Source organism: Canis lupus, chromosome 15 (genome assembly GCF_048164855.1).
Source record: "Canis lupus baileyi chromosome 15, mCanLup2.hap1, whole genome shotgun sequence".
In the NCBI taxonomy this organism is placed as follows: Eukaryota; Metazoa; Chordata; class Mammalia; order Carnivora; family Canidae; genus Canis; species Canis lupus.
The window spans coordinates 15592893-15618310 of NC_132852.1; the positions used below are offsets into that span (position 1 = coordinate 15592893).

General features: G+C 42.8%; 1 long non-coding RNA gene across 5 annotated transcripts in view; it reads right to left on the reverse strand.

Moving 5' to 3' along the window:
- Positions 1-3492: 3492 nt before the first annotated feature.
- LOC140604663 (uncharacterized) overlaps positions 3493-25418 on the reverse strand; it is a 39378-nt gene continuing 17452 nt past the window's right edge. Inside the window, exons 2-6 of one of the 5 annotated variants that reach the window (XR_012007476.1) lie at positions 24265-24404; positions 16529-16594; positions 15047-15226; positions 8444-8584; positions 3493-6198 (exon numbers count right to left, since the gene is read on the reverse strand). This is a non-coding gene — a long non-coding RNA (uncharacterized lncRNA). Of the gene's footprint in view, positions 6199-8443; positions 8585-15046; positions 15227-16528; positions 16595-23924; positions 24405-25418 lie in introns of those variants that run through there. The other 4 variants (XR_012007475.1, XR_012007478.1, XR_012007477.1 and 1 more) reach the window with 4 other exon arrangements.

The window sequence follows — 25418 nt, forward strand, 5'->3', positions numbered from 1 at the left end:
TGCTAACAAGTCCAGGTACAAATGAGCATATAGGGAGGTACAGATGGATGAAATGACCCTGAGCGTAGAACAAGGACATGGGGCCAACATGGCAGCTGCTCTTGGCCAGCCCAGCTGATTGGACTGGGTGATGGAGAGTCACGGAACAGTTTCAAATAGAGGTGGGTCACAGCTGCATTTTAGAAAGCTCGCTTTGATTCCTGATGGAGGGTGGATGGCAGAATGGGTGTGGGCTGGGGTTAAGCCTGCTAGGCCATGGGAGATCAAGTTTCTAATTCTGGCTCTTTCACCAATTAACTGTGTGATTTTGCCTCCAATTTATGCTTTACATGTTAGGCCTTGTTATTCTCATCTTTTAAATGCTTTGGATGGATAAAACAATCTTTTTTTTTTTTAATTTTTTTTTTTTAATTTTTATTTATTTATGATAGTCACAGAATGAGAGAGAGAGAGGCAGAGACACAGGCAGAGGGAGAAGCAGGCTCCATGCACCGGGAGCCTGATGTGGGATTCGATCCCGGGTCTCCAGGATCGCGCCCTGGGCCAAAGGCAGGCGCTAAACCGCTGCGCCACCCAGGGATCCCCTCTTTTTTTTTTTTTTAAAGATTTATTTGTTTTAGAGGGCGAGAGGGAGCATCTTAAGCAGACTCCCTGCTGAGCATAGAGCTCGAGGCAGTGTTTGATCTCATACCCTGAGATCATGATCTGAGCAGAAATCATGAGTCAGTGAGACACCTAACCAACTGAGCCACCCAGGTGTCCCTGAATAGATAAGATAATCTTTTTCTTTTTTTTAATGGTTTTATTTATTTATTCATGAGAGACACACAGAGAGAGGCAGAGACACAGGCAGAGGGAGAAGCAGGTTCCCTGCAGGGAGCCTGATGTGGGACTTGAGCCCGGAAATCTGGGATCACAACCTGAGCTGAAGGCAGATGCTCAACTGCTGAGCCACCCAGGTGTCCCGGGATAAGATAATCTTAACATGGTCCATTCTACCTTTGAAGTTCTAGGACTTAGTCACCCAAAGAAAGATTGGAGTACAAGTATAAAAAGTCTTCAATTCCAGGGTAAGGTATTTAAAATACTTATTTGTTTATTCAACATTTTATTGAATTTTCTATGTGAAGCACTGTTCTAGGGAAATAGGGAACAAGGAAATTCTCCAACAGCATATGAACTTTTAGGAATAAGAGCTCATATTCTAACAGGGTGAGAGGTCAACAATAAAGATACAACTGTCAAATAATATAAGGTGGCAATATGTGCTATCAAGAAAAATAAAACAATAGAAAAATAAAAGTTGGGGGTACCTGCGTGGCTCAGTTGGTTAAGTATCTGCCTTTGGTTCAAGTCATGATCTCAGGGTCTTGTGATTGAGCCCTGTGACGGACTCCCTGCTCAGTGGGGAGTCTGCTTGTCCGTCTCCCTCTGCTCCTTCCCCCAACATATTCTCTTTCTCTGTGTCTCTGTGTCTGTCTCTCTCCCCCACACATGCACACACACTCTCTCTCAAATAAGTAAATAAAATCTGAAAAAAAATGAATTAAAATGAAAGTTTGGGAGATTGACAGTGACAGGAGAGAGGCACTCCTTATATACATTGGCAAGGAAGGCTTCTCAAGGAAGCAAAAGAGATTTTGAGAAGATATTTAAATGAAAGAGGGATCAAGTGCCATGATGACAAGTGGGAAGAAATTTCCCAGCTGAGTGTGATGGAATAAATGGCAATTGCATTACAACAACATGGATGGAACTAGAGGGTACTATGCTAAGCAAAATAAGTCAGTCAAAGAAAGACAAATACCATATAATTTCACTCATATGTAGAACTTATGAAATAAAACAGATGAACATAGGGGAAGGGAAGGAAAAATAAAATAAGATGAAAATTGAGAGGGAGGCAAACCATAAGAGACGCCAAACCCTAGGAACCAAACTAAGGGTCACTGGAAGTGGGTAGGGAGATGGGGTAACTTGGTAATGGGCATTAAGGAGGGCATGTTTCATAATGAGCACTGAGTGTAATTTCCAACTGATGAATCATGAAATTCTACCTCTGAAACTAAAATAAAAATAAAAAATAAATGGTAACCGCAAAGGTGTCAGGGAGGTTATGTTTAAGGAAGAGAAGGAAGGTCAATGAGGCAGAGCAGAGTAAGGAAAGTGTCAGGTAAAGGGAAGAATGAAGGCAAAGGCTCTGAGTCATGTGTTGGAAAGGACAGGGCAATCAATATGGTAGAATGGAGTGAGCCAGGAAAGCGATTTCAGTAGATGACTTCAGAGACATAGTCATGGGCCAACCTTCCTCCTTGACTTGTCTTTTATTCTATTATTTCACTGTGGCAGGCACAGGGCTGAGCTCTGCAAACACACTCATCAACAGGTCATGCCTTCAAGGAGCTTAAAAAGCTTCTAATGGATTCACAAGTATGCTAAACACATTTTTAGTCATCAACCATATCTTCTGGCACTTCATATCTTGCCAACTCAAACTCTTCTGATCCATCAGGCTGCTGCTTAATATACTTGCTTTACTTGGGTTTGCCCTTATTATCAACTCCCAAATCTAAAGCTTTTTTAGACTTTAAGGTAAGCTCATATACCAGTTTCTTCAGGGAACTTTTATACCTAGGTTGGAAGAAATTGCACTCATTCTTCAAATTGTCCATCCATCCATCCATCATATTTTTTGGTTCTTTTTCTTTCAAACAGGTAGCAGGGCTGTCCGGGGCCTTGTTGATGCAGAGTAAATAAAACACAATCTTGCTTTCAATTAAGTCAGAATGTAATGGCAAAGTTTGACAAGAAAATCAACCATTGAAATACAGGAAACATTACAATCGATTGTTTTTTAATTAGGCACTGCCTGTTTGCTCAATGCCATATTAAACACAATGAATAATAATAATAAGAGAAATAGCAAATCCTGACTAATCATATTTCCTGTTTACAAATAGAATTTGTAAACAATTTTTCAGTGTAGAGAATAGATATTAAATATCTCCCGATTAAAGACTTTATATAAAGTTCAAATAATAGAAATTCAATTGGATAATTCAGTATGACGACAAAAATAAATACAGTTGACCCTTGAATAATGCAGGGGCTAGGGGTGCCAACCCTTCCAAACACAGTTAAAATCTGTGTGTAACTTCTGACTCCCAGAAAACTCAACTAATAGCCTACTGTTGACTAGAAGCCTTAACACATATTTTGTATGTTATATATATCATATACTGTATTCTTACAACAAACCAAGCTAGAGAAAAGAAAATGTTATTAATAAAATCATAAAGAAGGGGCACCTGGGCAGGTCAGTGGTTGAGCGTCTGACTTCAGTTCAAGTCGTGATCCCAGGATCCCGGGATCGAGTCCCACATCAGGCTCCCTGTGGGGATCCTGCTTCTCCCTCTGCATATGTCTCTGCCTCTCTCTCTCTCTCTCTCTCTGTGTCTCTCATGAATAAATAAATAAAATCTTAAAAAAAAATAACCAAAATGAATCATTTGTCAGTACCTACTTCAATATTGTCTTATATGATCCCAAACACTGTAGATGTTAATACACATTAATAACACCAAACATGAGAAAATGAAAATATGATGTAAAAAATTCATATTTATTTACAGGTATAATGATTCACACATTAATAATGAAAAAGCAGCGATATGATTGCTTTATGGTAGCCTTGTATATCCCCTATGATTGCTTCACAGTAGCCTAGCCTATGTAGTAATGAAATTGCTATAAAATTTTTATGGCACACAGCATAATAGTAATATTCATACACAGTAACACAGTATTGAAAACATTGTTATATTGTTTAAAACCACTTACCCATGATTGCCCCATGTGTAACTTCTGCAATTATGAAAGAGAGGCATACTGCTTAACGGTGATGTAATTCTTTGAAAGCAGTCATAAAACAGTAAGAAAACTAACACATTATTAATTTTTTACTAAGTACTGCTCACCTTCTGCCTATATAAGGATAAGCTAGCCGTTGCCAAGTCTTGGCTCACGGTGCTCTGCACGGTGAAAACGTAGGCCATGGTGAGGACGATGATACAAGAACGTCTTCTACAGTTCTTGCCCTACTAATGTTAGATCTTCACAGAAGCCACATACACATACATGACAGATAATCCTTAATGGAATGGCATGACAATTATATATTATTCATTAAGTGGAAAATGGGTCATCATAAAGGCCTTGATTCTCCTCGTCTTCCTGTTGAGTAGGCTGAGGAGGATGGAGCTCATCCAGACTTAGGGAGTTAGTCTCGCTGTCCCAGGGCAGGCAGAGGTAGAGGGGAGGCAGGAGGAGCAGGCACACTAGGTATACATTTATAGAAATATATCGTAATCTCTGCCTGCCTTTTTTACTTTTCCATTTGTCTGGAGATATTTCTAAATGGGACCAATCCTTCTTCCACTGTTACCGTGTCAGTGCCTGTATCACAGAAGGGTCCATGTCATTAAAAAAAGACAAAAATCAGTTCTTGAGTTAATCAGATTGGTTTCTGCCAGAGTGGCCAATGTCCATTTTCCTGGCACTGCCCCCTTCTGCATCTTCTTCCTCGTTGGCTGGCATTGGTTTGGGAGCCTTCATCTCAGTCTGGCCATCTCTTAATTCCTCTGACGTGGTATTCTATTAGCTCTTGAATTTTTCTAACACCCATATCTCGAAACCCTTTATCCCCTACCCTTTTCTACCATATCCATAATCTCTTTCATTATTTCTTCGACTGGCACTGGCGTAAATCCTGTGAAGTCTTGCACAGCATCTGAGCAGTTTTCTCCAGCAGGAATTTATTGCTTCGGGCTTGATGGCTTTTTCTATGACAACAATGGTCCCTTCAATGGTGTAATTCTTCCAGACTTTCATGATTTCTCTCTACCGGGGTTCTCTTCTACAGCTTTGAGAATCTTTCTATAGAGTAATGTGTGTAATGAGCCTTAAAAGTCCTTATGACCCCCGATCTAGAGTCTGAATTAAAGATGTTGTGTTTCAGGGCAAGAGACCACTCCGATGCTTTTGGTGTTGAATTCATGTGGTTGTGGGGGACCAGGGGTGTTGTCCAATATGAAAGGAACTTTATCTTAAAACCTTTTTTTTTTTTTTCCAAAGGAACTTTAAAAGGCAGTCATTTATTGCTAATGTACTTCCTGACTTCAGGGACGAAGTATTGATGGAACTAATCCAGAAAAAAAGGGTTCTGGCTGTATAATCAAAAGACCGACAGCTGGTGTTTATCTTTTCCCTTCAAGGCTAGGGGTTCACAGCTTCCCAGAAAAGGGCAGTCCTGATCATAAACCCAACTACCTTTGCACAAAGCAGGAGTGTTAGCCTATCCCTTCCTGTCCCGAATCCTAGTACTTGCTTTTCCTCCTCACTGATAAATGTCCTTTGTGGCATTTCTGCCTTCATCTGCATTAAAAACCCGTTCGGGCAGATCTTTCTCCTCCATGATTTTCTTCATGTGTCTGGGAACTTATCTGGTGCCTCTTGGTCAGCAGAAGCCACTTCTCCTGTTATCTTGAGATTACTTAAACCAAACCTCTTTCTAAGATCAAACCATCCTTTGCTGGCATTAAATTCTTCAGCTTTAGATCATTTGCCTTCCTTCTGCTTCACGTTGTCATATCAGGACCCTGCTTTGTCTTGAATCATGTTGGAGGCTGATATATGCCTTTTCTGTAACAATCCTGTGCCTGCATAAAAGCTGTTATTCTTCCGGGTGCCTGGGTGGCTCAGTCGGGTTAATGTCTCGGGTCATGATCTCAGGGTCATGGGATTGAGCCTCAGCATGGAGATTCTCTCTTTCTTTCAGTCCCTCCCCCACACTGCTCCCCTCCCCCACCCTAGGTTGCACACTCACACATTCCCAATAAGAAATAAAGGATGTTTAGCAAGAAGTGCAAGGTTTTCATGCCGCCGGTGTAGCTGTGGCAATGGCATCACGGATTTTCTTTTCTTTTTCTTTCTTTCTTTTTTTTTTTTAATAATGGTTCTTATGCTGGATTCATTTACTTGAAACTACAGGCAACCACATCTTATAGGTCACCATCTCCAGTACATATCAAGCAATTCAACTTTTTTTTGATAATATCAAGACTTTTCTCTGCTTCTTGGGAGCACTTCCAGCATCGCTAGTGGTGCTTCACATGGATTCCGTGATGTTCAAGTATTGCACTAAATATGATGAAAAATATGCAAGAACTGTTAGTGATCACTTTTTACTGCCATTCAATTTACTGGAGAGATGAGCTGCCCACATGGAGATAATTAGCATGACAGGGTGTTTTATTTTTTATTTTTATTTTTATTTTTTTATGATAAAGCCATTTTGGAAGATAGGTTAGGCTGGTTTTTTTGTTTTTTAATTTTTATTTATTTATGATAGTCTCAGAGAGAGAGAGAGGCAGAGACATAGGCAGAGGGAGAAACAGGCTCCATGCACCGGGAGCCCGACGTGGGATTCGATCCCAGGTCTCCAGGATTGGGCCCTGGGCCAAAGGCAGGCGCCAAACCGCTGCGCCACCCAGGGATCCCGACAGGGTGTTTTAAGAGGCTATCTGTACACTTGAGGTCACCCCAGGAGCTGTAGGAGGTGGCTACAAAATTATTAGTGTAGTGCAATATGTACTACAGTTAGTTTTACTAACCGCATCTTTATGCTTGTTTATATTTCTCCTGGCTGCAAATGGTGGTATGTCTGGTCTCTGTAAGTTTTCATAAATTTTAACTTTTTGTAATAGATTTGTGAATATTTTATGGTAGCAAATAATAAAATAGGCTAATCTCTACATATATTTTACTCATTCATGACATACCTTTTTCTTAACTTTTTTCGATATCCCTAGGCTGCGTGCTTCATCCGAATTTTCTCAAATTGTCGCAATTCTCCAAAAAATTTTCCAACTTTTTTTTTAAAAAATTCACATATTATTGGACCTGCACAGTTCAAACCTGTGTTGTTCAAAGGGCAACTATAATCTATATGTGAATTTCACTGATAATGGAGTAGATCTTTCAAATAGTAAATTTCTGTGTAAATCAAGCAATTAATCAAAAATATTACAAAACAGTCTACCAACTAGACATTGGAAGAATCCCACTCAAGCTGTTTATATTTATGTTTAACTATAGGAATAAGACCCACAGATATGAAAAGTAACTGCATTAAAAAAAATAAGACAGTGAAGGATAGCAACCAAATTAGTACAGGGAATAAAAGATACTAATTCAGACTAGTATTGAGGAGGGAGGCTTTGAATTGGTCCTTTCGTGATGAGTGAAATTCATAGAATGAAAATGAGTGAAGGTGGAACTCCTGTTTGGGGAAATAATGACAGCAAAGGCCTGTTTGAGAGATGGTAAAATGTTAAAAAAATTGTAGGAAAGAGTATGGGGCTCATCCAGACTTAGGGACTTAGCACTGGCCTGTTTTGCTCATCATCATCCCCAGAATACAGCCCCATATAAACGTAGGTTGGATGAATGAATTTTTAAAGATGAATGAATGAACCACAGGAGCTATTGCAGATTCTTATTTAAGAAAATGTCTTAAAGAAAATGGTACTTCTGGAAGATTGGCCTGGCACAGCAGAACTGAGTGGGAGAGAGTGACTAGAGGGCTACCCCTGGGAAGTGCAGTGTCACATGGAAGAGACAAAAATCACACCAGAAAGAGCCAAAGATGAAGCCAGGCACCAGAAGGATGGCGGTGTGTTTGTAGGGGAGGAGGGTGTTTGAGGAGGGCCCATGATTTATTTCCATAAATGTTTGATATCTCCTTCATCTTATCTGTGATTCAGAGATGAAAGCTATTATTTTATGTTTTGTGTGTTTCAAGTGGGGGGGGTAGGGGTGTGCTTCGCTTACTTCTGAGCTGGGGGAACACTGTTGATGAGGTCCCCAAAAGACAGCAGGAAGCTGTGCTAGGGGGCAGCCTGGGTGGCTCAGCGGTTTAGCGCCGCCTTCAGCCCAGGGCCTGATCCTGGAGACCCTGGATCAAGTCCCACATCAGGCTCCCTGCATGGAGCCTGCTTCACCCTCTGCCTTTGTCTCTGCCTCTCTCTCTCTGTCTCATGAATAAATAAAATCTTTAAAAAAAAAAAAAAAAACTAAAAAAAAAAAAAAAAAAAAGGAAGCTGTGCTAGGAGGAAGAGTGATGCTTGCTCTGCTGTGGTACCCACCACCCAGGAAAGGCTGGGGTCATACAGCCAATAAGTGATGGGGGTAAAGCCTCTGCCTGCCCATCTCTGGATCCCACCTCCATGGAGAGTTTTTTCTAGAGAGCAGATTTTTGTCTGGACAAAGTTAAGACCTGCCCAAAGGCTGCTGTATATTTAGATGAGTGCCCACCTACATCCATCCTGCAGCTTATGTGCTCTACTGAAACCCATTTGTTAAATGCCAATAAAAGTCATCTTACCATAAAGTTTTCCAGGCATCCATTGTTTTGTCTTTGCCAGAAGGATAACGATGGTTCACAGAATTTCTGAGCGCCAATGACAGATGAAGGTGGCTTGTCGCAATGTGGCAGCAGTGATGGTGGAGAAATCTGTAATTACATCTGTAATATATTTTGCAGGAGAACCAATAAATCTTATTTTTTGATTGGATGGGATTGGGTAGTGGTATTAACAGGGGACGTAGAGTATTCCAGAATGACTAGGGGTTTTTTTTATCCCGAAAGACTGGTAGACCAGGGCGCCATTTATTGAGGTAAGAAAGGTTTGAGCAGGACTGGTTTGTGAAGAATATCAAGGATTCGGCTCTGGAGATGTTAAATTTGAGATGTCTGGTACCCACCTCAGTGAAATTTCTGAGCAGGTGATCAGATATATGCTCAGGGGAGTCCAGGGCCGGAGATTCATATTTGGGAGGTGGATTTTTACAAATCTCCTGCCTCTTTCTCAGACATTAAAGGGGGTGTGAGGGAATAGAAATGCTTCTTGCTTCAGAGAAATGAGAAACTGATCTCCATGTGCTCATTCATATTTTCATTCATTCTACAAATTATTTATTTGGTTCTTTTCAGTGCTTGAGGCTGTGTTAAATTCTATGAGTGTGACAGTTATATTGGATGAGCACAGACACGATCACTGCCCTCACTGGATCTGACATCTACAGCAGCACCGTGACTATAATCTGAGATTCATATGTAAGTTTATTTATTTATTTTAAGGATTTTATTTATTTATTCATGAGAGACAGAGAGAGAGGCTCAGAGACACAGGCAGAGGGAGAAGCAGGCTCCATGCAGGGAGCCCGACGTGGGACTCGATCCCAGGTCTCCAGGATCACATCCTGGGCCAAAGGCAGGCACTCAACCGCTGAGCCACCCGGGCTGCCCTCATATGTAAGTTTAAATGGTCTAATAGCCACATTAAAAAAGTGAAAAGAAATAGATGAAGTTAATTTTTTAAAAATTTATTTATTTGAGAGAGAAACAGAGACAGAGCATGAGCAGCAGGGAGGATGCAGAGAGAGAGGGAGAAGCAGACTCCCTCCCTGCCGACCGGGGAGCCTGACACGGGGCTCGATCCCAGAACCCTGAGATCATGACCTGAGCTAAAGTCAGCCACTTAACCGACTGAGCCACCCAGGCACCCTGATGAAGTTAATTTTAATCATATGTTATTTATCTCAGTGTGTCCAAAACAATGTCATTTCAACATATAATCGATCTAAAAAATGATTAATAAGATATTTTACATTCTTTTTTAAATTTGGTTTTCAAAATCCATTGGGTATTTTATACATGCGGCACATCCCAATTCAGGTGAACCCCACCCTTCAAGTACTCAGTAGCTTCATACAGCCCAGATCTAGAGGGTGTTGTGCCACTTTGCTCCCTGATGTCTAACTCCCCCCACATACCCCCCACCTGCCCTGGGGTCATCTCAGGACACTGGGGACCATTTGGAGCTCCTGGCTGCTGTCAGATAACGAGGTGGAGACTCTGAGGATCACAACCCCAGAACAAAACTCTCAGTACCTTCCCCCTGAAGGGCCAGCAACTGCAGCCTGACAGTACTGGTGCCGACACTACACAGACCAGTATCCCGCCATCCCCGGCCACACCCGGATTAATTGTCGACCCACTGGAGGATAATTGCTGTGTGTTTTTAAAATGAGAGCATCGCCACCAGGGTAAATATATGTAATAGCAGGATTAAAAAAAAAAAAGTTGATTTTCAATACATCAAGCTGTCTAAATCCCAGCATCTCCCTAGATAGCCTCCCCCTCCTTATCTTGTTTCCCTGACATGTGCTAGTGACCCCATCAGACAGTATTTCCTCTCTGAACCCCAGCACCCGGCCAAGGTAGGGCTCAGTATGCACCTAGTGAATGAGCTCGGATGGCATGCTATGCTTGCTCTGTGACCCAGGGGAGCAGAATGTGGGATCCTGAAGGTGGGATCTGTTTTTCAGACTAGTTCCTTCTAACGACAGATACAAAAACTAATGCCTTCTGTGATGGCTTTTGGGAGGAATCAATGTGGATGGTTCTCTCTTTAATGACTGTGTCTCATAGTTACACACTTCCCCTCTTCCCCGCCACCTGCAGTTCAAAGGTCAACAAAAACAGGTCTTAAGCAAATACCATATGATTTCACTCACATACTGAATTAAAGAAACAAAACAAACGAGCAAAGGGAAAATGGAGAGGCGAGCCAAGAAACAGACTATCAACTCTAGAGAACACATTGCTGGTTACCAGAGAGGAGGTGGAGGGAGGATGGGTGAAAGGGGTGATGGGGATTGAGGGGAGCACTGTGTGAGGAGCACCGGGTGTCATGTGCAAGTGTTGAATCATGGCATTGTCCACCTGAAACTAATATCACACTGGATGTTAACGAACTCAAATTTGAATACAAATTTTTAAGAAAAGCAGATCATAAGGACAGAGGCCTTTGAAACCTGAGAGGAGTGCAGGAGGCCCAGTAGGAATAACCTGTGTCCACAGCGAGACAGGGATGCCTAGGGAACATCTCTGCTCAGGAACAACCATTTCTTCCTGATTCCTTCGAGCAGGCTGCCCAAGCAGACACACCCATGGCAGCGTCTATCTGCCTGCCTAACGTTTTCCCCAAAGATTCCTCCGGGTCTAAGGACAGATTCGGGCCAGCACTGGCATGCATGTTGGAATTTGCCCCATCTTTCTATCTTTTGCCTTCTTAGTTCTTCTGCTGCTTCACCAGCAAGCAAACACCAGGTTTTCCTCTGGGTTCCTGAGCGTGGGGATGCACCTTGCATGTGCATCAACAACAAAGGAATGGGATAGGCTGGGATAATCTGGGGTCTCCGGAAGCAGCAGCCAAGGATTTGCTTGGGGATCTGGGGTAGGGTGGGATTGCCAGCAGACTGTACTACATGTATGACTTTGAGTGAAGGAGGGGAAGCTAGGTGGAGTGGATGCTTCCTCGGTTCCCATGCAGTGAGGAAAGCTGAGCAAGGCCAAAGGGCACCCTGAGACCAAGCCACTGGCCTGACAAGTCCCGTGGCTCCCAGGAAGGGGCCCATTCCCAGCACCCTGCTACTTTGGTCATTGGTGGGGTGCAGCCGTTGGGAAGGGTGATCTCAGCAAGGCAGGGTTGGATTGCAGAGCAGAGCACAGTGGCAGGTGCCCTGGGCCAGTTATGCCCCTGAGTAGTTGGAGGCCCCCTCAGGGCCCCCTGGAGGCCCACGTCCAGGTTCTCCCTTGAACAAGCTTTGCGGGACCGGCTGGGCTCAGCCACAGAGCAAGTCCAGGTGACATGGTGGAATGGGCCCCAGAATTAGCATCGAGGTTCTGGGCTGAGTCCCTGGTCGGCGCTAGCTCTGTGACCTTAGATGAGTCACAGAACCTCTTACAGCCTCTGTTTCCTGATTTTTTTGTGGGGAGTGAAACAAGTGCACATGATGTGGGGCGCTTTGTACAGCGCTGATACGAATGCGAGTGTTGTAACAAAATCAACAAAGTGCAATTATTAAAGACTGATGACAGAAAGCCTGGGGTTTTGCCACCAGGAAAGTCTGTGGCAATGATAGGGATTTGCCCACCTTTGTGGTTACATTTGTACAAGGCTTTGTACTCTGCAGGATTCGGATTCTACGGGGTCTCATCACTTAGGAGATGCTAGTTTCTAGATTATGTTCTAGGCAGGTATTTATTTTAAAAAGAATTAAAAAGGCACAGGGGTTGGGGAGATAAAGAGTATTTTCAGGAAGCCCTAACATTTTATAGACGAGGGCTATTCTGCTGCTCCCAAATAATTCACGTTTGATGATCATTCATGCGAAGTCAGTGGTAGCCGCTCACTGCTTCCCTGCTTTTCTTTTCTGCCTCCGATGATCAGCAGCATTTTCCTGCTGATGAAAAGCTGTTTTAGTTTAAGGATGTTCCTCAGTTTATATTCTCAGCAAATATTGAGATTTGAAAGGCTGGGCAGCCACCTCTTCGACACGATAGGGCATAAGATTAGGCATAAGCAGTGGCTCTGAGACCTCATCCAGAGACTCAGACTTTAGGCAGATCACTCATTTTGTGAAGGATTCTGAAAGATGGAGCATGGAAAGCTGGGAGAACAAGGTGTAAAGACTCCATGGATTTATTTCCAAATAGTTGAAGGATTCAGAACTATGTAGATTTTATTCAGGAAAAAAAAAAAAGAGGGGGTAGGGAGTTGAAGTAGATAATCTGATATTAGACTCTAGGGTTCTCATGCTAGCTCTGGGGTTGTGGGTAAATGAAATGAGATGTTGGACTGGTAGGAACCGGGTAGCCAAGGGTGGAGGCTGAACTACACCAAGTGATTCAGCCCAGCAACAATTTACTCGACTGTGAAGAAACAGGTCACTCCACCCAAGGACACCCCCAGACAGAAGACTCCCCAACCAGGCTATTTGTCTTCCTGCTGATCTCAGTGAAGTGCTTTGTTTCATTTTGCCACCACCCAAAGATTAAAGGCAGTGATTTCTCCTTCAAAGGCAGCCCTACAGTTATGGCTTTCCCAACTTCTCCTTCCTTCTGGCTATGCTACCTCTTCCACTTTATGGTATAGTCCTGCATCCATGGCCACTTCAAAGGGCACATGACTACAGCAAGAGAGAATAAAGTAGACCCTGACGGAGGAGGTCTAAGTAAGCCAGGGTTTCTGAAAGTGAGGTCCACCGACACCCTGCATCAGAGTCACCTGGAGAGCTCATTAAGAAGGAGGCTTCAGGGGTACCTGGGTGGCTCAGGGGTTGAGCATCTATCTGCCTTTGGCTCAGGTTGGGATCCTGGAGTCCCAGGATCGAGTCCTGTATCAGGCATCCCGCAGAGAGCCTGCTTCTCCCTCTGCCTATGTCTCTGCCTCTCTCTCTGTGTCTCTCATGAATAAATAAATAAAATCTTAAAAAAAATTTTTTTTTAAAAAGAAGGAGGCTTTATCACACTGGGTATTGTATGTAAGTGATGAATCACTAAATTCTACTCCTGAAACCAGTATTATACTACATGTTAACTAACGAGAATTTAAATAAAAATTTGGAGAAAAAACAAAGAAAACTTCATAAGAGTTGCAATTCAGAAGCAAAATTAAATAAAATGGCAATCAACCAGCATCAAAGTCATTAGCTAACAATAGTAAAAATTTAAAAAGTTACTACTATTATCATTAAAAATAAAAGAAAAAGACAATATTTGCAAATCATATATCTGGGCGCCTGGGTACTCAGTCGATTAAGCACCTGCCTTCGGCTCAGGTTATGATCCCAGGGTCCTGGGATTGACGAGTCCCCCATCAGGCTCCCTGCTCAGCAGGGGGTCTGTTTCTCCCTTTCCCTCTGCTTGCTGCTCCCCTTGCTTGTGCTCTCTCTCTCTTTCTGTCAAAACAAAAAACAAAAAACAAAAAAAAACAATAAAATTGTTTAAAAGAATTAATATATCTGATATGGGGCTAATATCCAAAATATATGGAGAATTCATGCAATTCATCAGCAAAACAACAATCGATTAAAATTGGGCAGAGGATCTGAACAGACATTTTTCCAAAGAAGACATACAGATGACCAACAGGCATATGAAAAGTTGTTCAATACCACTAATCATCAGAAAAATGCAAATCTGACTCTTAAATACAGAGAACAAATTGGAGATTGCCAGAGGAGAGGGTAGTGGGGGAATGGGCAAAATAGGTGAAGGAGGGGATGGCTGGGTGGCTCAGTGGTTGAGTGCCTGCCTTTGCCTCAGGGCATAATCCCAGGGGTCAAGGATCAGTCCCACTTTGGGCCCCTTGCAGGGAGCCTGTTTCTCCCTCTGCCGGTGTCCCTGTCTCTCTCTCTCTCTCTGTGTCTCCCATGAAAAAATAAATAAAATCTTAAAAAAAAAATAGGTGAAGGAGATTAAGTAAAAACTTCCCATTAAAAAATAAGTAAGTCACAGTCACGGAGATGACAAGTACAAGATAGGGAAAATAGTCAATAATATCGTGCTGTATGTGCTGTATGGTGACAGATGGTGACTACACTTACCATGGTAAGCATTGAGTAACGTATAGAATTGCTGAATCAATATATTGTACACCTGAAACTAATATCATATTTTTTGTTAATTATACTTCAATTAAAAGAAAAAGCCACAATGAGAAAAAAAAAAAAAAAAAGAAAAAGAAAGAAGAAGGAGGCTTCATCAGTCCCATTCAGACCTACTTTTTCAGAATGCCTGGATACAGAATGCAGAATCTATATTGTTTCCACATATACACTATTTTTCCCCAAGCGATTCTTTGCACACATAAGCATGAATACCAATTAGATGATGTCTAAGCCCTCAGATCAAAAAATCCTGTGGCTTCATGATCCTGGTTTGAGAAACTTTATCTTGTTTTTCAGTTATTTACAGTTTTAAAGCTTTAAGCTCCTTTTCCCTTTGGGTATTTTCTCTGTACTTTCTCTTTTATTAGTCAGAGATCTATTTTTTAAGTCTTAGCAAATTATTTTAAAATAATGTACATAGCACATCGGGTGCAAGGCTCTATGTTTTGCATGGGGATGGGATACTTACAAAAATATATGAGGGGCCCTGTCCTGAAGGTGCATACAGGTCAGAAGAGGAGCTGAGATCATGTGGAACCAACTTTGCTGCATGGCTGAGGGCAATCCCAGGACCGATAATTCAGGAGGCCCCCCTTCTGATTGGTCAGTAGTTGGCCATGCCACTTGATAAATATTCTGAATATCCATCCTGGCAATAAATACCATATAAATGGTAAATACAAAGTTCTTCAAGATTTGAGAGGAGGAAGATATTACAACTAGCTGGGGCAATGAGGGGAGAGCTCCATAGAGGAAGTGCCATAGAGGACTTTCAAGGATAGATATGATTTCAATGGGAAGAGGACATTCCAATGGAAGAAATGGTATGAGAAAAGGCATCAGTGTAGAGAATTGTAAGGTGTGATCACAAAACCCAGTCTGCAGTGTGTGGAGAGGGGTTTAATTGGAAACCTAGAGGGTATATCAATTATCTAGTGCTGCAAGACTTACCACTCCAAAACCTAAAGTCTTAAAACAATAACAATCGCATATCTTGCTCAGGATTCTACAAGATGTCCTTGTTCCATCAATGTCAGCTTAACTGGGGCTGGAGGACCCACTTTCAAGACAGCTTCCTCACATGGCCAGAAAGTTGAAGGTGGCTATTCGTTCTCCTTTATGTGGGCTTCTCTATAGCTTGGGCTTCCTCACAGCTGTTGGATTGTAAAAGTAAACATACCAAGAGAGCCAGGTGGAAGATTTTTCACCTTTTATGACCTGGCTTTGGGAGTCATAGTATTGGTTCTGCTGTGGTCAGAAACTCATCCAAATTCAAAGAGTAAGAACAGAGGCTTCAACTCTCAATGGTGAGTGTCAAGGTCTTTGTAAGAAGAGAGTGCAAGAGGGGAGATATTGTCATAGCCAATATCAGAAAAGATATGTGAGAAGAAACTCCAATAATGCATTAAATAGTAATATAAAATGCTTTTAAAAAACATAGGTGGTTTCATCATATATACCACAACAACCTCCCAAATAGGCAAAGCAAATAGTATTCTTTTTTTGCAGATGAAAAAAGAAACTCAGAGAGGTGGCACGGAAAGGTGGATTTGCCATGAATTTAATGAAGCTTTAGGTTCGGAGCCCCTCACTAGCACGGACACACTCTCCCAAAACCCTAGGAGGGGCCCAGAATTGTGTACACGTAGTCACAGGTTTTGTAAATTGTCAAAGGTAAAATATATCAACAGCAATTGGTTTAAGTCCATCATACTGTACACTTCAAACTCCCCACTGTCACATTGTTCCTCCCATCAGGTGTCATTAGACTGGACATGGGCATTTTGGAGATGTAGTTAAGGAGAAATTAAATTATAGATACATTTATTTTTGTGGAGTAGGACAGATTGACGTGTTTTTCGGTAACTTCAACATATAGTTAAAGTGTTACTGGGAATCCCAAAGTAGAATGACTTCCAGGAATACTCCTAGAGCTTATTGGCTGACTCACCCAGCACTGCGGTACTTAAGTCCAGGATGCAAGGTTATACTGTGATACGACTGTGCCTTGCAGTATCTGGAATTAGAATGAAAATATATGGGTAGCAGGGAGGAAAAGCAAAGTTAAAATGTACATAACCAGAGGCTTGCCCGTGGAGAATGTTTCAGATCAGAACATAAATGCTGTACCTCCCCAAAGGCAGAAAAAAAATGTAAGGAAAGGAGAGAATATTATGATACAAGTATTAAAGAAAGAGGGTTTGTCCTGAAAGTCTGAAAGGAAGACTGGATTTCAGAGCTGCTGACAAGTAAGAAGTGACACCTGCAGTGGGTTTGCAGGAGGCGGAAGAGAAATAAGGCTACCTGGTCGTCACCATAAAAGGGCACCTGCAGGGAATAGGAGTGGGGTCACCATCATTATAAACCAACAACAAGAAGCACTTATCAAGTACCATTCTTTATATGACATTGGGTGAGGATACTAGAGTACAGAAGGTTAGACACCCTGAATTAGACACAGTTTCTGGCCTGTATGATATAATGTCAAAAGAAGCTAGCTTACTGGGTGAAGCCACCAACAGAAGGAAGAGTAAACATTACCTATACAATGTGGCAACTGTGTCTACATTATTCACTGGCACATAATGTTTGTCACTTGAGCTGGTGTCATATTCAGGAAGGGAAAAGATGGAAAATAATCACTGAAGTCCCATGATTAACCAGGGCAGGACTTCAAATGGAGAGGCTTTGTGGAGGAAATATGAACCTAAGAATCACTTACAAAGTGGGCTAGGGCAGGGAGTTTTTTTCCCAGGCCATGCCCCAAATAACAGTTAGGGGGTACAGCTCATGATGGAATTACAGTGTAAGAGGTGAAGGAACTTTGCGTGTGTGTGAGAGGAGTGATCTAAAGCACACAGTGATAATAATTGCTATCACTTTTTTAGATACCTGTGTCAAACCAGAAAAAAAAAATAAATTAAGTAAAATAATCTTCAATCCCGATGATACCTTTGAAGGAGAAACAATCTTTGATGTGTTTGTTCAAGGTCCTAGGATCCAGGATATTATCAGAAATGGTGGGGTTGGGGTCAAATGGGTCAGGTTGATGAGCCGTACGTGAGAACTGAAGGAGGCAAGATTGTTCCTGGAGGTTCCACTAAGACTGTGGGCCTAGCGATGGGAAAAGGGGGCATGTCCATGAAGAGATGTGCCCTGGGAAGGGGTGGAGAGGAACTGAAACTCACTCTGAGGATTATTAGAGGTATCAGCCTCTCCCAAAAAACAACAACAAAAAATAATCTCCTGTGTCTCTTATGCTACAACTTCTAGCCACAGCCTGGTTCCCTGTACACTTAGCATCTCCAAGGAATGGATGAATGGGCAGTGCCCCCTGGCTTTTACTGCCACCTGCTTCCTCCCAGTCCTGGTTCCAGCTGTCACCACACCAACTGCAGAATTTCTGTCCAGTCCCCTCAGTCTTTTCTCTCCTCAGCAGCTCTGGGCACAGTAGATCTCTCTCTCTCTCCTTTGGAAAATCCCCTCCGTGTTTTGTGACTTCTGTGATCTGCACTATTGTCATTTTTCTTTTGCATGATTGTCTTATCTCTCCCTCTGCTCCTTTGGTCTTTCAATGGCTCCTCTCCCATTTCATGTTCCCCAACTGCAGGCACCTCCAGGTATCAGTCCGAGGCCTCTGGTCTTCTCTCTTTATATCGGGCTCTAGTTCATTTTTGTTTTACAAATAAATACAATTGTTATAGCAATCCCCAAATCTACGTTTCCAGAGTCAACCTTTTTGTTAAAGTTTCTAGTATATAGTCCTCAATGTATTACCAAGATTTCAAACTCAAAATATCCAAACTTAACTCATCATCCCGCTCCTAAAACTAAGTTCCTCCCTCGCTGCCTAATTTCTGGCTGTGTTACCACACTTCTCCAATTCTTCCAAATTTGTGTCTTTGGGCTTATCTCTTCCTTTGTCCCTTACATCAGCCACCATGTCTCATGGACTCATCTTTGCCATGTTTGAAATTCATCCTCACCTGTCTCTCCTTCTCCCAGAATTCCATGCCCCCTCATCACATGTCACCAGGGTACAGCCCGATAGCTATTTTTCTCTAAATTATCATCTAGAAATGCTGTTTTGGCAGCAGTGGTAGTAGCAGGAGTACTACATGTTAAATGCCTACTGTATGTCAAGTACTTTAGCAGAAGCTTTAAACACATTGCCTCACTTAAGTTCTCTATGAATGGGTGCTACTGTCAAACACATTTTACAAGTGAGAAGACTGAACCTTAGCATGTTCAGCTGTCTCCCAGAGTCCTTCAGCTAACATGGAGTATGGCCTTGAACAAGATCTGAATGTTGTCTAATTCCAAAGTCTTCCATGCAATGCATGTGCTGAGATATCTACGGAGGTCTCCTGTTACTGATGGGGTCAAGTCCAGCACCCTTGTTCAATATCCAATATCCATCAATATCCACTGTCTCCATAATCGAGCCTCACCAACTTGTCTAGTTTACTGTGTTCTGCTCTCCAGAGTGGTACTCTTCTTCTTAACTGCCCCTACCTTCCTATGTAGTGGGTGGAGCACAGCCATTGAATCATGATCCTGATGTTTCGTGCTTCTCTAAATCTGAGTTCTCTTATTTGTAAAATATGCATCTCATAATCCCAGATTGCTGTGAAGATTAGATATCATGAATGTACAGCGTGTGGCATGGTGCAAGGCACGTAACAGGTGCATAATAAATAGAACCCACTGTGATGGGTAGTGTTATTCCTGCCTCTGTGCCTTTGCTCATGGTATTCCCCACATATGCAATGCTAGTTCTTCCTATTAGTATAACCTAACAGTCCTTAAAGGCCAAATCCCACCTTTATGAAACTCTGCTTTACTCCAGCAAACACAGATCTCTCCCCTCTACAATTCTGTGTACACTTTTTACATACACAAGATGACTAGTGTTGTATACTGTCTTATTCTCCAATGGTTTCATGTAAACGAGCGAGACTCACACATGACTTGTACACAAGCTTGTTATGTCTTCTGTTCTCACCTTTTTATTCCCATCTCAAAGGTTCTGGAAAAGTGTACCAGAGGATTTGTTAATTGATTAATGGAGAAATTTAAACATTAGGAGATGCATTGGAGACAAAAGAGCAAGTTGGGTATTATCTTGTTTGATTTGATTTAGCAATCAATGGTCTGTGTTTAATTTATTCCTGTAAGATAAGGCCTGGAGCAGGAGAGGAGGTTCAGAAAAACAGCTGATAACAACTATGGTCTTGGGAAAGAGAAACAGTAGATCTCTATATCATTGAGCTCTTACTTTGAAGAAATTATTTGAGGTACATTTTCAAGGGATAGTACTGAAAGAGACAGAGATGAGTGTTGAGGATCAGTAGGCTAGAAATAGTGAAGGGGGATCCAAGACATTTATTTTTCTTAAATAACAGAAAAAAACAGGAAATATATTTCAAGCCAGAGGTTACATTACAGAAGTAAGATTGTGACTGACCTCAAGAGTAAGAGGAGAAGCCTTAAATGAGCTCAGGGACCCAGCAAATTGGGTCGTGGGAAGCCAGAAGCTCTGCTTAACTAGCTACTAATGAAGGAAATTAGATAACCATATTATTTTGAAAGAAACCAGATTATGTTTATTGAGTGATCTGAAAGCAGTGAAAGGGCTAGATATGGATGGTTTGTTTTGGTTTCTGAGGCTGAGTCACACCAGAGAACCATTTTGCCGTTTTTGTGAAATTGGCTAAGTAGGCAGCCATGTTGACAAGCTTCCCAAGTTCAGCAGGTGGACTGGCCACCGTGGATGAGCAGCAGAGATAAGTGGAAGGGAGAGAAGGTGTCCATGACCTTGAGCCCCCTTCTAATTCTGCTGAGGAGATGTAACTTATATGACTTAAAGTGAAGGCAGAGTAAGCAGTAGGAGTGTCGTAAGTCACTTGTAAAGCACCATCTTTGTGGTATGTAGCTGGGCTGTTTACTCCAAAGACTCTGCAGTGTATAAGCTCTTCAACATGAAGGAGAAGAGAAATGTGTCAGCCAGGTCTGCTAACCATATCAGACAGTCCCAGAACTCTAGTGGTTCACCTCACGTTTAATCAGGGAGTAAGCATGTGGCTTTCTCCATAATAATTCAGGGACATGGCATCTTTCCTGCCTCTCCACTGTCAACACAGGATTTTGAGATCATCCCAGTGTCATCCAGTCAGCCGATGGGGGATGTGGGGCAGCACTTCCTTAGCCCCTCGGGACCCATGTCACTTCCACTATATTCCATTTGTGAATGCTGGTTATATGGCCTCATGCAGACGCTCTAGTGATTGGGAAATTAAGTTCACTGTGTTCCTCAGAGGATGAAATAGTCTTAGTGAGTCAATCTCTTTAGAGAAAAATATAGTAGTAAATTGGGTTAAAAAAATAATCCGGGCGATGATTCATATTTTTCTGCCAATCAACATACCTATAAACGTGGGATGATTTAACTTTCCATTTCAAACAGATGTTCTGCGTTGTGAAAACCCAAAAAGCATATGGGTCTCATATGCTTTATCGTAAAAGCATTTGAGTAAATGGGGATTTCAAGAGTTTGTTAAATGCGTGTGTTATTAAATTAATGAGGCTCTGATTGTGATACGGTGGAAGCTAATTTTGCCCCACCAAGGAACAAAGAAAAATGTTAAACTCTAAGAAGCAGAAATGAGATGGGAACCGTGAAAATTAATCAGTTGGCCAACAATTTGAGTATGTATCAAGAGACAAAAAGTATATAGTGCTGAAATAGTTGAAATCCAGTGATTTAATGTTGCATAATGGCATCAGAGTGACATTTCATTTTAAAGGTTATTTTTCTTGTTTTAGGTCTCTAAACGACTTTCAGACTGATGGAAATTATCATGATTTTCATGCAAGTAACTTAATGTACAAGGCTCAGGGTATTTTACAGAAGTGTCAAAGGTAGATCTGAAGGTAAAAACACCTGACCCATATGATCTAGCTTATAGAGATACGAAAGGTCATTCTGATGAAATAGCATGAGGGATTGGGGTGGGAAATAGACTAGAGCTCTTTATGATGGAGAAAATTTTCAGACTCTCCTCCTGGAAGACAGATGGATCTGCCTAAAGAGTTAGTCCATGATCCATGCTTTCTCCTCCCAGAGACCTCACATAACAGAAAAGAAGTTTCAGCTCTAAATTCCGAGTTTTACAGCAGAAAGAGGTCATCAAATTCAATGCCCATTTTAACTAGAAGGAAATTTCCTCAGATCAGGAAAATGATTTGCCCAATGCCACAGATGGAGTGGATAGTCTAATCCCATTCCAATAGGACACAGGAGCAAACCCACAGTTGTGTTCAAATTGAGGCTATTTGGATGCAAAATATCAGAGGTCCTTTTGACAAAGTGGGTGATGGGAAGTAAGAAAGAAGGAGGACCCTAGTTTATGAAGTAGTGGGTAAAGAAAGAGTCTGTAATCAGGTGGGTGAGGCCTGGAGCTGGGGGATGCAAGCAGCCTTCAAGTGCTCGGAAGAACACTTCCGAAGAGGAAGAGGCCAAAGAACTGCTCCCTGGAATCTGCCTGTTTATGGTAGGAAATGACACTATGGGTCAGTTCAAGCTCCAGAGATGGAGACAGGCTGGGTGTCAAGGCCACCAACATCTGCAGTGGAATTCAGACTAAGGCTGGCCTCCCCATGGCCTAGCAACTAGAGAGGGCAATACATCAGGCCCAAGGCGGGAGTGCCCAGCTAGAGATGAGTGCAAGGAGAAAGGGGGCTGGGGACATCGGGAAGTGCTTTGGAAGCTGCCAGGTCTCACAGACAGTGAGGTCCCTTAGGATTCACCCAAGCCCAGATATTGTGGCAAGACCACAGGACTGGGTCTGGGCTGGTGGCTTATTCTCAAGCCCCCCTAGGTCTGTGAGAAGTGGGGAGACCTTTATGTTTTATGTCTGTGGCATTTAGCGTGGGCTCTGGGGCTGGGGGTATGAGAGGGTTAGGAAGCTGGGAGTGGATTAGGAAGCCAGGGCCCCGGGAGCAGGGAAAAATAAGCAGAAATGAAGAACAGACCCAGCCAGCTCTGTGTCTCCCAAAGGTCCTAGATTGGTCCTCTAAAGACCCAGAATCGCAACTCAGTGTCGTCACTTATTAGTTTGCTTGGCCCCCGGGGAAATTTCCTGTACTCTCTAGGTTGTAGTTTCTTCCTTTTATTTTTATTTTTTATTTTTTAAAGATTTAAAAATTTTATTTGTTCATGAGAGACACCCAGAGAGAGGCAGAGGGAGGAGCCAGGCTTCCCTGGGGGGAACCTGATGTGAGACTCAAACCCAGGACCCCGTGATCATGCCCTGAGCCGAAGGGAGACGCTTACCACTGAGCCACCCGGGTGCCCCTGGCTCCTTCCTTTTAAAGGGAGAAATAACAAAGCTGATAAATAGGGACACTGAATCTCAGCAAGTCGGGGGTTGTCCAAAGTTCCCTCTGCGCAGGTGGCCCAGCTGCTGGAGGGGCTGAGGCTCTCATGGAAGTGCTCTCAGCTGGTAGCTGCTGGGCGGGTGGAGATGCTACCTTTCCCAGTCACCTTTCCCCTGGGGCAAAAACCCATTCTCCCAGATTTTCCCTTACAGGCCAATTATCCATTTTCTCCCATTCAGATCAAGTCTGGGTTGGACAAAGGTCATGAAAACAGAACTGCCTACCTAAATAATGTTACAACCTGTACCCCTTTGGGTAACATCACTAACAATGAACATGTATTAAATCCTTCAACTGCCAAGTTCCAAGTGGGATACTTTACTTGCAATGCCACCCCTAACAACCCTATCACATAGTTTCTTTCTTTTTTTTTTTGTATATTTTTTTATTGGAGTTCGATTTGTCAACATATAGCATAACACCCAGTGCTCATCCCGTCAAGTGCCCCCCTCAGTGCCGGTCACCCAGTCACCCCATCCCCCCGTTGTCACATAATTTCTATGAAGTCACTTAGGTGCACACAGAAGTTACCAAAAGTGGTGGGATCAGAATTTGAACTCAGGCAGCCTGTGCTTTGCAACCACCAAATCATAGTCTCTCTTTCCTAGATTAAGCTGCTAGATCACGAACAAGTAGCAAGAGAGAGTAGGGAAGGTATTTTCCATGGAAAGAACTGATAGCTGGAGATTTGGGGGGCGGGGGAGGGAGTCCCCATGGAGGGGCACCTGGGTGGCTCAGCGGTTAGTGCCTGCCTTGGGCCCAGGGCGTGATCCTGGAGACCTGGGATGGAGTCCCAGGTCGGGCCCCCTGCATGGAGCCTGCTTCTCCCTCTGCCTGTGTCTCTGCCTCTCTCTCTCTCTCTCATGAATAAATAAATAAAATCTTAAAAAAAAAAAAAAGAGTAGAAATGAAGAAGAAAAATATCAGTTTATTGGGGGGGTGGGGGGACAGAGAGAGTAAAATGTGCCTTGGGAATAGGATTAAAATGAAGCCATCAAAGCTGGTTTTATTCATGCATCGTCATATACTGGAAAACTAAACCTTCACCGAATAGCTGGAGGTAAGCATGCTCTCCGGCTTCGGGAGATTCACAGGCTAAAACCAGCTGCTCGCACACCTCTCAAGTCTAGTTTGATGATGAGAGGCTTCTGACAGAGTGTGGAAATCACTGCCTAAAATAGATTCTTGGCCCAAGGTCACAGAAGAATTACAGGAGGGCTTCAGCCAAGACACGGGGGTCCCACCTACAGGCCTCTTGTCTCTCACAGAGGGAAGCCCATGGTTCCTGTCTCCGCAGAGCAGGGGTGGAGGGGGCTTGTGCACCAAGATGAAGAAACTCAGACTCCATTCATCCAGGTCAGGCTCCTTCCCCTAATTCCGGCCAAGATCTGACAAGAAGGAACAAAAACTTAGAGTGAGTGCTTTGGGGACAGAGAGTGCATGTAGAAATGAGGCCCCTGGGGACTCTTTACATTGCAAAGCCCTGAAATTACTCTGTTTTGCTCTGTTGAAAGAGGAGCCAAAAATTAGCAACCATTTCTCCGTGCAGAGGTGCAGAGCCAGTGAGTCTACTAACCTCTGCCCGATATTTTCAGATCGGCTTTGTGAGTCTCTAGAAGATGTGTCATGTCCTATTGGAAGTAGACAGAAGGGCAAAATCATTATTTGAAAGTTACTGCAGGACTGTTTTTAAAGGAAGAAAAATCCTGATACCAGAAAAGCAGAGCTCTTAGTCTTCTGGACACTGATGGAAGCTATTATTGTGATGGAAGAGAGTGAGCAGGACTAGCCAGGGTAACTGCAGTCTGGGTGCTTCTGGAAGCCAGAAAGCCCAACACCTAACAAGGAGAAGCGCAGGATGGTTGAGCCGGAACTACAGGTCTCATTCCTTAAGTTCCGCACCCCACCCTGCCTCCTCACCCATCATCACCTGACCTGCTCCTCTCCGTGATGACAGCGGATGAGTTTACACTAAGGGAGAAAGCACATCCTGAGCCAGTATCATAAATGCTTCCTTTCTTCCACTTATGTTTTTTCCCAAATATAAAAATAGCACACTTGGGGCACCTGGGTGGCTCAGTCGGTTAAGCCTCTGCCTTCACCTCAGGTCATGATCCCAGTGTCCTGGGATCTAGCCCCAGTGAGTTTCCCTGCTCAATGGGGAGCCTGCTTCTCTCTCTCCCACTGCCCCTCCCCCTGCTCATGCTCTCTCTCTCTCAAATAAATAAATAAATAAATAAATAAATAAATAAAATCTTTAGAAAAATAGCATACTCATTGAAAAGGATTCAGAAAATACAGAAAGAGCCAATAAAGAAAATTCCTTATAATCTCAGTATCTGTTATCCTTTGCACTAAATGTAAGGAGTCATTTGTCTTGTTTGCCAAGCTCTATCCCCCAG